The 12,923-nt window shown below is 50.2% G+C and overlaps 1 long non-coding RNA gene and 1 pseudogene across 2 annotated transcripts; both read left to right on the top strand.

Moving 5' to 3' along the window:
* Window positions 1-2,116: 2,116 nt before the first annotated feature.
* LOC117086631 lies at window positions 2,117-4,373 on the top strand. Its single transcript, XR_004438491.1, has 2 exons — window positions 2,117-2,671; window positions 2,785-4,373. It is a non-coding gene; the product is annotated as an uncharacterized LOC117086631 (long non-coding RNA).
* Window positions 4,374-6,908: 2,535 nt separating this feature from the next.
* LOC117086625 lies at window positions 6,909-10,367 on the top strand (annotated as a pseudogene). The gene is made up of 4 exons (XR_004438484.1): window positions 6,909-7,198; window positions 7,974-8,082; window positions 8,375-8,485; window positions 8,832-10,367. The product of XR_004438484.1 is annotated as a tubulin beta-2B chain-like (transcript).
* The last annotated feature ends 2,556 nt before the right edge of the window (window positions 10,368-12,923 follow it).

The raw sequence follows: 12,923 nt of genomic DNA, 5'->3' as shown, positions 1-12,923 counted from the left end.
TTATATTTGTGATTTTTTTCCACCCAAGTTCTGTTGTTATTTGCCCATACTTAGTTTCAGGCAATGTGGAAGGTATAAAGGCCAATGAACGAACTCCAATCCAATTGGGAGGTCTCAGAATGGGGCAGGCAAGAGCATCTGTTGGAGCATGGGAAGACACTCAGAATTTCTGTTTGTTTCATATAAAAATAAAGAAATTATGCTTTAGGTAGTTAGAGTTCAAAATGACACAGGTGTCCTCACAGGAGGCTTATGTTTTGTGGTCGTGTGTCGTGAACTGTTCCCTGGAAAGGGAGATCCATAAAGGAGGAACTGTAGCTGGGTTTGCTGAGCATATTACCTCCTGTTTGCTCCCCTGACTCACACAACTGGCAAGCGGCTTTAAAGACTACAGCAAAGAAACTGGAAAATGAAGATGACATTAGTGATATGAACACACACACACGAATAAGGAAATGGCCAAGTTGACAGTCTGCTCTTTTATATAAGCTCTTTGTCAAGCCCATTTCAGGGTAAGAAAGTCATGAGGAACCCCAAGTCTGCCTATAACTGGGAGTTGTAGAAAAGTTGGAAATATTAATATCTGATATCATTAACAATGTACCTCATACTAAGTATATTGTGCCTTGGGATATTAGCTTATAAGAATAAATATATATAATTTATGAATAAATAAATATACATATATTGGGAATGTATATCCTTCTTTTCCTTTTGTTAGTAGAGATATACAATGAAACTCATTGCACCACTGCTCTGATGTAATAAATGCAAAACCTGTACCAGCCCTATGATGCAAACTGGGGGCACAGAGCATAGGCAGTCCATTGTTCCTGGCAACGAGTGGGATATATCGCAGATAGATGAGCTGCATCATGAAGAATGAGTGAGATGCCCTGGGTGAAGAAGCAGAGAGGGTCATTCTGGATAATGGATTAGCGTGAGCAGAGACTCAGAGACTTCAGAGAGCATGTCCTTTTTGGAGATCAGAGGGCAGGTTAATGTCTCCTGGAACGGACTGCATACACCAGATGGGTGGCGAATAACACTGGAAAGGTAGATAATGTCCACATTGAAGGACCTGAATTCTATGCTGAGTATTTGGACCACACACTATAAGGACTGTGTATAACAGATGGGTGGCGAATAACACTGGAAAGGTAGGTAATGTCCAGATTGAAGGACCTGAATTCTATGCTAAGTATTTGGACCACACACTATAAGGACTGCATACACCAGATGGGTGGCGAATAACACTGGAAAGGTAGGTAATGCCCAGATTGAAGGACCTGAATTCTATGCTAAGTATTTGGACCACACACTATAAGCAATACAGAGTTGATGGAGATGTATGAACAACCTACAGAAAGGGAGAAAATATTAGCAATATGCCGCAGACAAAGGACTAATATCCAGAATTTATAAGGAACTTAAATCAACAAGAAAAGAATCAATAACCCCATTACAAAGCAAGCAAAGGATATGAATAGACATTTTCAAAAGAAGACATACAGTGGCCAACAAACATGGAAAAAATGCTCAACATACTAATCATTAGAGAAATGTAAATCAAAATCACAAATGAGATGCCGCTTCACAGCAGTCATTATTATTAAAAAACAAAAAACAAAACAAACAAACAAAAAAACAGACATTGGCAAGGCTGCAGAGAAGAAGGAATGCTTACTTGCTGTTGGTGCGAATGTAAATTAGTTCAGCCACTGTGGAAAGCAGTTTGGAGATTTCTCAAAGAACTAAAAATAGAACTACCATTCAACCCGGCAATCCCATTACTGGGTATACACCCCCCAAAAATAAATCATTCTACCAAAAAGCACTATTCACAATAGCAAAGACGTGGAATCAACCTTGGTGCCCATCCATGGTAGAATGGATTAAGAAAATGTGGTACATATACACCACGGAATACTACACAGCCATTAAAAAAAGAGAACAAACTCATGTCCTTGGCAGCAACATGGATGCAGCTGAAGGTCATTATCCTAAGCGAATTAATACACAAACAGAAAACTAAATACTGCATGTTCTCACTTATAAGTGGGAGCTAAATATTGGGTGCACACGGACAAAAAGATGGGAACAATAGACGCTGAGGACTCCAAAAAGAGAGAAGGAAGGAGGAGAGCAAGGGCTGAAAATCTCCCTATTGGGTACTATGTTCACCATCTGGGTAACCAGGTCAGTAGAAGCCCAAGCGCTCAGCATGACGCAACATGCCCTTGTAACAAACCTGCACATGGACTTCCTAAATCTAATATTAAAATAGAAATTTAAAAAAAGAAGCAGGCTGGGCGTGTGAAGCCAAAGAACTCCGTCTGAATACTGTTCTGCTGTTTCTGCAGTGTGGCTACAGTCACGGCCCACCAAGTATCTAGAGCCCAGAGGCACGAGCGTTGCGGTGTATGGATGTGTCCACCTGGATACACACGGTTTCAATTCATTTAAATGGCAAACAAAGGTCTTGGGCAGATTTCGAAGAGAAGCGGTGAGCTGCGAGACACTTCCGAGCAAGAGCTGATGTGGAGGGTTTCCAGGGCCGGGTGAGGGTCCCGCAGCCACAGCGACGTTTTAGCCTCCACCGTGGAACTCACGGAGGCTCCCCCGCCACAGCCTCCCGCGTGCGCTCAGGCGCTTCCTCCAGGCCTTATTTGTGAGTCTGTTGATTTCGCAGACCGCACCTTGCAAGGAGCACACGGTCCGTCTCAGTATTTCATCATCATTTCTTCTCTTTTTGTTTTCCACCCGGCCTGGCCCGGTGTCTAGGACTCAGCGTGCCTTCCCGGGGTCCGGCCTGCCCCGCCTGCCTGAGAACCTCGCAAATCATTGACGGCCTGGGGGAGGGGAGAAGGGGAGACTGCCTGTAGCAGGGAAATGGTGCCCTGGAAGCCAGGGTTCTACTCCCTCCGCCGATGTGTAGGACAACGGAGGCAAAGCTCTTTCGTGGAAGCTCGGCACGCTCAGCCCCGACCGAGGCCGCGATAACTCAAATTCGCAATCCCCGGGGATGCGAAAACACCCGGCCTTCCGGAAGAACAAAGGGCAAGTGTTCCCGCGCTGCGCCGCGTTCGCAGGCTCGGGGTTTTCGCCGCTGGTTCCAGCTTTTTGTTACCTTGCTTGGCTGGTCCCTGCGGGGCCCAGGGCTGCGGAAGGACAGGGCTCTGAGGCTGCCACCCCACAGCCCCTGCGATTCAAGAGTGCCGGGGAGCTCCGCCGGGGCCGCGCGCTTCCCAGGAGGAGGAGGGAAGGCCTGGGGGGAAGGGGGAGGGCAGTGGAATAGAAACTGGGGAGCGACAAAGCTGAGAAGGCGCAGATTTTGGCGGATTCCGGGAGCCTCCCCCACTGCGTCCTTTGCGCAGTCACAGTATGGGGCTGCGACCGCTTCCTAGCCCCCATGCCCCGGGCATTGGGCTCTTTCACATAAATGTTAGGATTGGTAGCTTTCCAGTATTTCTAAATGGAGAGCTATGAGAAGAGGTGGTGTGTGTGTGTGTGTGTGTGTGTGTGTGTGTGTGTGTGTGTAGGAAATAATGATGGATTTGCAGTCTCTTTCTTTCAACTCCTCTTCATTCATTGGCTAAGTGTTGGTTGCCTAGGAAACCGCGTGCACCTCGACTGCAGAGCCTGCTATGGGGGCTGCAGGCTGGGTTTTTGGGGTTTTAAGCGGTGAATCCCGGCAAGCAGTGAAGAACCCTAATGCTAAATGTCTAGTAATTTCAATAACTGTGTCAAAAATATATGTTGCATTATGAAAACAATACTTTAAAAATTTACTACTATGTAAAGCCTCCTTTCTATCAGACTTCTTCAAACAATGACTTGTGTGTGTAATAGAGAAATGCATATTCACTTCAGGACGTGCCGTTGAAAATAATCTGAAAATTGTGAAAGCAAATATTAATTTTAATAGTTTAAGGGATATCTTGCTCACTTCAGTCGCGCAATAGGTTATGTATAAAATAAATGTTGAATTGTATTTTAGGCAGCGATATTTCTACAATTGTCTCTGGAAGGGAAAATTTTTAAATGTTAATACATCATTAAGACTAACATTAAGAGATCATGAAATATGTTGCCCCCAAATCTTCGTGCCTGATATACGATGACCTAGATTGAGAAGCACTGCATATAATGAATAGACAGAAATGCTGGGGACCCAACTAAGAACGACTTTTTTTTTTTTCTTTGAAAGCCAGGTACCAGTCTCTTCCTGCGAACTACATGGATTAAGAATGATTTTTTTTTTTAATTTAAGGGTTATCAGATAAACTGAAAGACTTTAGGGAAAAGTGTGACTGTTGTCAACATTTTAACACAAAATCAGCTTCTTGTGAAAATAAAAATGTGCAGCATCACAATTCCAGTGGGGGTGGGGTGGGATGCAGACCGGTTAACAAGAATGGCTGCCCGGAAGGGGCGGGGGTGTGGGGACAATTCAAGCAAAATGCTTGAAAGGAAAGCAGATCTTGGGCCAAAAGTGTCCCCAAGGGCACTCTGAGCTTTCAGAAGGATGATTTCCAGTCTCACCCTATCCCAAGGTTTCCCACGTTTCTTTAAAAGAAACGTGAGAGGAAAGGGTCTTTTCATCTATCTATATGATCTTGAACACGCGTTTTCACCCGAGCACTCAATGGAGATTTGGCTCTGAAACAGAAGCTAAGAAATGAAATAGTTAGATGAAGGAGGCAGGCCGCCAGCTCAAGTTACTCAGAGTGGAGCTGAGCGCCCCTTATCCCCACCCCGCCGCGCTGAGCATCAGGGTTGCTCCTGGGAGCTCGCAGCAAGGAGGTGACCGCTCCGAGTGTGTCTACACTCGCAGCGCGGGTGCCACCCTCCTCTCTGTTCCTTCCGGCGCAGCTTGGTCCCACCAGAGCCGCCACTCGAGGCTGACACCTGCCACAGCCCTTTTGGCCGAGATGCGGTCACTTTCTCTGAGGTTTGGTGTGCCCAAAAGACGCGATTCCAGTCCAAGCCCTGTCCTTAACTTGCTGTGTGACCTTGGGAATTGCTAGCCCTTGACGTTTCGGCATCTGGAGGGATCTGGATTAGAAACCCGGAGGTCAGGCAGCGAGACCTTGGAACCTGGAGAGTGGGGCATGTGGACAGACCCTCCGCTGATCTCTGCCTGTCCCCAGACCCCACCCTAACCCAGGCAAGCCAGCCGCGTCTGGAATACCGGCCCGCGAGCTCCAGTCTGGGCGCCCTGGATGTTTGGGGGCGCCTGGGCTTTTGTTCTCGCTACTTCTCTTTGTACATTGGAATCGACTTGAGTCCCCCACCCCCCACCCCACAGCGGGAAAGGGAGGCGGTGACAGCTTGCTGATAGTTCTGGGAGGGTCTCGCTCAACAGCTGCAGGCTCCGCTCCGCCGCGGGAGCCCGGGTCATTCGGCCTCTCTCGCCAGGGGATGAAAGAGGTCACGTCACCTCGCCAACGGCCCTTCCCAAGTGTGGAAGTGTGGGGCGGCGCGCTTCAATCATCGAATTGCAGGGAACAGGTTGTGCAGTGAACGTTTCTGACACCCTCTCCCCTCCCGCCCTCAAACGCACGCAGGATTAGTTTCTCTCTCTCTCTCTCTCTCCCTCTCTTCCTCTCTCCCTCCCTCCCTCCCTCCCTCCATCTCTCTCTCTCTCACACACACACACACACACACACACACACACACGCGAAAAGTAACAAAGAGCCCAGTTCCTGTCTGGGTACCTAGAGACTGCGGATTTGAAGGGAGGGTCGGTGGTCCAAGTCTGTGCACGCGCTCGTGCGAGTGTGCGTGGGTCTTGGGAGGTCTCGTGTGCGCGAGGCTGCAGTTTTTAGTCGTATTCCCCACCCTTCAACCGCAGCACGAAGCCTCGGACCTCCAGGTCTCCGCGATGGAAGACAAGAAAGTTCATTACTCGGCTGTGGGTCACCCTTGGAACCCACCCTCTTACTTGACAATAGATGAACCGAATCCGAGGGCGGGGGGCGGGAGGGGGGCGCCTGTCGTGTGATTTTTAAATACTCAGTTGCACAGCGTATCCCATGCTTCCGAGAGCCCTTTGTTCCGCCGACAGCCCCGCCCCCGGGACCCCACCCTCTTTCTGCCCTGCGGACGGTCAGTGCTGCGCTACCGGCCACTCCCACTCCATCACTCGCGAGGAACAAAAGTCAACCCTCGGGGCAGAGGAGTCCTGGGTACCAGCAGAGGCGTTGTGCACTCCCGGAGAGGGTCGGGCAGGGCTGAGGGGCTCCGAGGTCGCTTCGCCCGTGGATGCTGCTGCGCAGTGAGAGGAGCTACCAGCCCTAGACAGACAAAGGAGAAAGCAGGCCCACGCTGGGGCGGGGGCGGAGGCCGCGCTGGTGTTCATGGGCTGCAGGTGTCCCGGGTCGCCGTCACGCACGACTTCCTTCTGGGGCCACCTGTCCTCCCCCAGGCCTCTATGAGACGGAGCGCCGCCTGGGCAGGCGCTGGCCTCCGGGGTTGAGGGAAAGGACAGTGGTCTCACGAGGGGCGGTTGGCTGGAGGGACTCTGGCCAATGGCCTAGTAGGAGCTGCAATTCGAGGTGGCGGAGCAGCCTGTGCCACCTCAACCCTCCCACCTGCCGGCACCGGAGCACCTGACGGCCTCTCCACCTGCTCCAGTCCTCCATCGTTTCCATCCGATGCCAGCTCTGTCTCCACCCCGTTCACACCGCGCTGGTGGCCCTCTCCTCGCCGCCCTCTCACCCTCCTTTTCTTCACCCTTCCCCCATATCCCCATACCCAGACCCCCACCACAGCCGCAGACAATGCGCACACCCCCACCCAACTCCCGGGGGCCCCCACCCCTCTCCCGGTCCGCACGCCCGCTCTGATTGGCCGCGGGCCGGTGGTCCAGCCCCCCGGACGGTCCCTAGGGCTCGGAGCATTACGTCAGCCAGGCTTGGAGAGCGCCAGCGCGAAGGGGACTGGGGGGCTCGGGCTGGGGGCGCGGCCTGTTCCAGCCGCCCCACCCTCCTTGCATAAAAGCCAGAGCCCGCGGGGCCGGCGCTCTCAGCCCGTCGGTTCCCGAGCGCCTTCCCGGTGACCCCGCAGTGGGTGTGTGAGGGGAGGACGGACAGACCCACCAGACGCCGCCGGACCAGGAGGACGCTGACGAGGCACCATGCGTGAGATCGTGCACATCCAGGCGGGCCAGTGCGGCAACCAGATCGGCGCCAAGGTGGGCGCGCCGCCGCGGAGGGGGTCGATGGGGGCGGGAACCTGGGCCGAGAGCCCCTCGGGGTCCCCTGGCGCGGTCCCGGGGAGGCCTGGGGATCGCCAAGTGTGCCGCCGAGTGTGGCGTGGGCTCGGAGGCGACTTTCGCCGACGGAGGGGACGCCTCTCTTTTCTGCTGTAACTCATCTGGAGTCCCCGTCACCCCGCTGGCTGCTTGGCAGGCACGCGTGCCTGGAGAAGACGAGGGTGTGTCCGCGAGGCTGTGCGCGGCGTTCCGCGCGAGGGGCTGGGACATGAGGAGGGTTAATTTTACTCGTTTGAACCGGAGTCGAGCCGCCGGGGGAGGGGAGAAGAGCGATTGTCTTGCGGTCTCAGGACGTGCTTTGAATCTAAAACCGCGGTGCTTTAGCTCCATCGCGTTCCTCTTTCCCCGCCCACCCGCTCCTCGCGGGCTGCAGTCCCTGTGCCCTCGCCTCCTGCCGCCGCCTGGGGCTGCGACCCGTGCGCCGAGCTCCGCCACTGCCCAGCTTTGGCTGGTCCTTCCCCCCTCGACCCCTACCTCCCGCCGCAGGCAGCAGCTGTTCGCCTGGGAAACGCCCAGTTTCGACTTTCTAACCCTGCAAAATACAAGCCCCGCGGCTGTGCCCGGGTCACGCCGTCCTTTAAACCTTCACGCTCCTGAAATGTTGGGTTGTCGGAACTGAGTCGGGGACATTTCATTGTGCGCCTTGGCGCTTCTGGCGGATCGTGCATGGCTAAATGCAGCCTTTCTGTCTCAGTTTTGGGAGGTCATCAGTGATGAACATGGGATTGACCCCACTGGCAGTTACCATGGAGACAGTGATTTGCAGCTGGAGAGAATCAATGTTTACTACAATGAAGCCACTGGTAATCGCCCTTGCCCCACCCCCACTGCCTTCAGTTTTGCTACCCCTCTCCCCTTTCCTTGCGTGGGACCGCAGGGGTGTGGCCCTGGGAGAGGGTGGACCATTCAGTTGAGGATCTCCGCACCTTCCCTGCAGGCTTTCACTGGGCTTCCTTATGTCCACAGAGCCCTTTGAGAACCTGATGGTGGGTCTCCCTTTGTTTGGGGGAACATCTGCATGACGGCAGCAGGCGCCAAGCCCTTCTTTGCAGAGGTCCTTGCCTGAGAGTCTTAAGTCACTGTTGTTCCTTGCAGGTAACAAATATGTTCCGCGGGCCATCCTTGTGGATCTGGAGCCAGGCACGATGGATTCGGTTAGGTCTGGACCATTCGGCCAGATCTTCAGACCAGACAATTTCGTGTTTGGTGAGTGCCTGGTGTGGCTGAGAGCATGAGGGACTCATTTTACACTGGGCAGCTGAGGCTGGAGAGGTGTGACTGCCAGAGGGAAAGCATGAAGAACATCCACTGTGTGCCAGCTTAGCTTTAATAGAGGGTAAAATTGTTTGCCTTTCAACTGCTAAGAGCTCGGTGTCCTGGCCTTCCTTATTTATAATATATTCATGAACAAATATTTTAACGTTTGGCCATTTTGGTGATAATCTGAAATAGTCTTATCTGAGCATTGACTCACTGATCTATACTAAGGGGTTTGAGGTAAGGTATTTAATACAATCACCAGTGACTTAAGATTTCACTTTCCCTCTGGCAGGCCAGAGCGGAGCTGGGAATAACTGGGCCAAGGGCCACTACACAGAGGGAGCTGAGCTGGTCGACTCAGTCCTGGACGTGGTGAGGAAGGAGTCAGAGAGCTGTGACTGTCTCCAGGGCTTCCAGCTGACCCACTCTCTGGGGGGCGGCACCGGGTCCGGGATGGGCACTCTGCTCATCAGCAAGATCCGAGAAGAGTACCCCGACAGGATCATGAACACCTTCAGCGTGGTGCCATCTCCGAAGGTCTCGGACACCGTTGTGGAACCCTACAACGCCACCCTGTCTGTCCACCAGCTAGTTGAGAACACAGACGAGACCTTCTGCATTGACAACGAGGCTCTGTACGACATCTGCTTCCGGACCCTTAAGCTGACCACCCCTACATACGGAGACCTGAACCACCTTGTCTCCGCCACAATGAGCGGTGTCACCACCTGTCTGCGCTTCCCCGGCCAGCTCAATGCTGACCTCCGCAAGCTGGCTGTCAACATGGTGCCCTTCCCCCGTCTGCATTTCTTCATGCCCGGCTTTGCCCCGCTCACAAGCCGCGGCAGCCAGCAATACCGGCCCTGACTGTACCAGAGCTGACACAACAGATGTTCGATTCAAAGAACATGATGGCAGCCTGCGACCCCCGCCACGGCCGCTACCTCACCGTGGCCGCCATCTTCCGAGGCCGCATGTCCATGAAAGAAGTGGACGAGCAGATGCTCAATGTTCAGAATAAGAACAGCAGCTACTTCGTAGAGTGGATTCCGAACAACGTGAAGACGGCCGTGTGCGACATCCCGCCCCGGGGCCTCAAGATGGCGGCCACCTTCATCGGCAACAGCACGGCCATCCAGGAGCTGTTCAAGCGCATCTCGGAGCAGTTCACGGCCATGTTCCGGCGCAAGGCCTTCCTGCACTGGTACACGGGCGAGGGCATGGACGAGATGGAGTTCACCGAGGCCGAGAGCAACATGAACGACCTGGTGTCTGAGTACCAGCAGTACCAGGACGCCACGGCCGACGAACAGGGGGAGTTCGAGGAGGAGGAGGGCGAGGACGAGGCGTAGATGCCCCGCGAGGCGGGTTAGGGAAAGCGGAGGAGGAAAGCGAGGGGGTGGGGGGCTTCCCGGGACGATACCCTGGCAGTCGAAGGAAAGAAGCATGGTCTACTTTAGGTGTGCGCTGGGTCTCTGGTGCTCTTCACTGTTGCCTGTCACTTTTTTTCCCTTTTTTGTAATATTGATGACATCAATGTAACATTTGAGATATTTCTGAATTACTGTTGTAATGGCTAAAATCACATAAACGTTTGTGTGGGAATGGTGTCCTCTCTTCTTTCTCTTCCTTTTTCTCTGTATTAACGATTCAAATGTAACTTTCTGAACACATTGCATTAAATTCTTCCTTTAACAAAAAGCAAAGGCGTAGGTAAAAGCTCAAATGAAGTTATTCTTTGGGTATTGGTAAAATTGAACCAATCCCAGTTAAGATGAGAGATCAACCTAAGTTTTAAAACACCTTTAATAAATATTAGTTGAAAAAACGTCTATTTGAAAACACGCTGTGTGTCTTCATGTGCAATTCCTACTATGCCTTTATCTCCTTTACAAAAAAAAAAAAGCATTTTTAGAATAGTTCCCACATACAGTACAAAATTCTGAGGAGTGGAAAGTGAATGTCTTTTTTTTCTGTGTTCCTTGATACAGTTTCCTCCCTGGAGGGAAACCTTTCTAATCATGGTTATCTTTCTTACATCCTTGCAGAAATATTCCATATATTTTCCAACCCATGTAGGATATTTCCTTTTTTTCTTTACACACATGATGTGATACTAACAAAATTCTGCAGCCTTCTTCACTAAACAGTGTATCTTGAACCTATAGAGAGCTTCCCTCCTTTAAATGGATATGTGGCGTCCATATGTGCTGTTTTATTTAGCCAGTTCCCTACCAATGGACATTTAGGTTTATACTTACAGCATAGTGTAACAATGAATAATTTTGTTCATTTATTAGTGTGCATATGAGAATAGTAAATTTCCACAAATGGAATTTTTTGTCAAAGGCAAAAAAATATATATGTATATACCTTTTTCAGTTATATCACCTGCACTTAGGAATAGCTATAGAGTTATACACAGTTAATAGGCTCATTCTCAATTCTCAAGCAACTTTTTCTCCATGCAATCACATTTATACTATATTACAAACTGTTTGTACTTATTTTAACATCATTTGAGTTTAGATGGAATTACAAATTCTGAATTGTTGGGGAATTTTACTTTAAGTAGGCAATCCAGAATAATCTTCAGCCTACTGCATTTATTTCTTCCATGCAGAAGTAGGATTTGGGATTTGAACCCAAGTCTGACTCTGGACTTGAACTCAACCACTAAAGAAGCTATGGGATTTCAATAATGGATTTTCAGTTAAGATATTCCTATGGGATAAGTTATACCTTGTCAAAATAGTGGTGATACTCTGCTTTAATCTGACCTAGTTAGTTTCCCATCTTGAGAAGAGAAAAAGAGTGTGAGTTATAAGCAAATGTATAAAACTTATTTGCACACTCCTATAGAAAGAAAGGATCATAAAAACCAGGTTTAAGATTTTTCTAGTTTTCACACAAACTCGAAATTAGAAAAAATATGACTTTAAACCTGACTTTATTTTATTCTGCTTGGTCCTACTCTTACTTAAATTTTAAAAAAGAAAAAAAAAGTATAGATACAAGATTTTCATTATTTAAAAGGCTGAAATATGTTTGAAAACAGTTCCAAAGAAAACTATGAGCAGTATAATTCCAAATAGTGTGAAAATAAGTTAATCCTACCACATGGCTCCCATAAAAGGAAAAGAGCACAGTTCTCTTTACCAAGCACTATACATCTCTAAAACTTGACTGAGTGGTGAGTAGGGTCAGACAGGTGTCTGGAGCCAGTGGCTTCAGCTCGGTTTTCTATATTTAACTGCAGACTGACAGATGTGATTCCTGCTGAGCTGGTATAAAACTTCCAACAACTGAATTGAAGGGTGGCATTAGCTTTAAATGCCCCAAACACCCAGGGCAGCTGCCAAGGCCCCCTGGATCTACCCTTGGGCATGCATTCCCTACAACCTGTCAGGCACACGTTCAGCACCCTCAGAGACTAGTGGGATCACATCCAAGGGCCTCTAGGCATACTGGATGTGTGGTACTTCTCTTCCACCTGGTGAGAAGGGAACAGGCAGGCACCAGCAGGCCAGCTTGCTAGCCTGTCGGTACAAGCACGTCTGCACTGTTACAGCTTATTTTGGCATGATTAGAATAGTGCGTGCCAAACTGACCTGTCAAGCAGATCTTCTGGGGCCTAATACAGACTTTACATGCACACATTAAAACAAGTTCAAAATGAGGAAAATGCTCAGATTAATACCTGGATGAAGATACTATTTGGGAACTATTAGTTTCGTTTGTTACATTACCATTATGTGGTGGGATTTGGTGGTGATGATGGTGGTGGGGGTGGTGATGATGGTGGTGATGAATGGTGGTGGTGGTGGTGGGGGTGGTGATGATGGTGGTGATGAATGGTGATGATAGTGGTGGGGGTGGTGATGATGGTGGTGATGAATGGTGGTGATGATGGTGGTGGGGGTGGTGATGATGGTGGTGGTGGGGGTGGTGATGATGGTGGTGATGAATGGTGGTGGTGGTGGTGGTGATGGTGGTGATGATGGTGGTGATGAATGGTGGTGGTGGTGGTGGTGGTGGTGATGGTGGTGATAATAGTGATGGTGGTAGTAATGATGGTGGTAGTGTTGATGACGGTGATGTTAGTAACAGTGACAGTGATGATGGCAGTGATGGTAGTGGTGGTAGTTTAGTGGTGGTGGTGGTGATGAGAATGGTGGTAGTGATGGTGGTCATAAAAGCAGTGATGATGGTGATGGTGATGATGGTGGTTATGGTAGTGGTGGTGGTAGTAGTGGTGGTGATGATAATAGTGATGGTGGCAGTAGTGTTGGTGTTGGTGGTGGTGGTAGTGGTGGTGATGATAGTGATACTGGTGGTGGTGGTGGTGGTAGTGGTGGTGTAGTGGTGGTGATGGTGGTGGTGA

Source organism: Trachypithecus francoisi, unplaced genomic scaffold (genome assembly GCF_009764315.1).
Source record: "Trachypithecus francoisi isolate TF-2019V2 unplaced genomic scaffold, Tfra_2.0 Lachesis_group10, whole genome shotgun sequence".
NCBI lineage: Eukaryota > Metazoa > Chordata > Mammalia > Primates > Cercopithecidae > Trachypithecus > Trachypithecus francoisi.
Note: the sequence above shows the minus strand (reverse complement) of the source record. Positions and strands in the feature narration are given on the sequence as shown.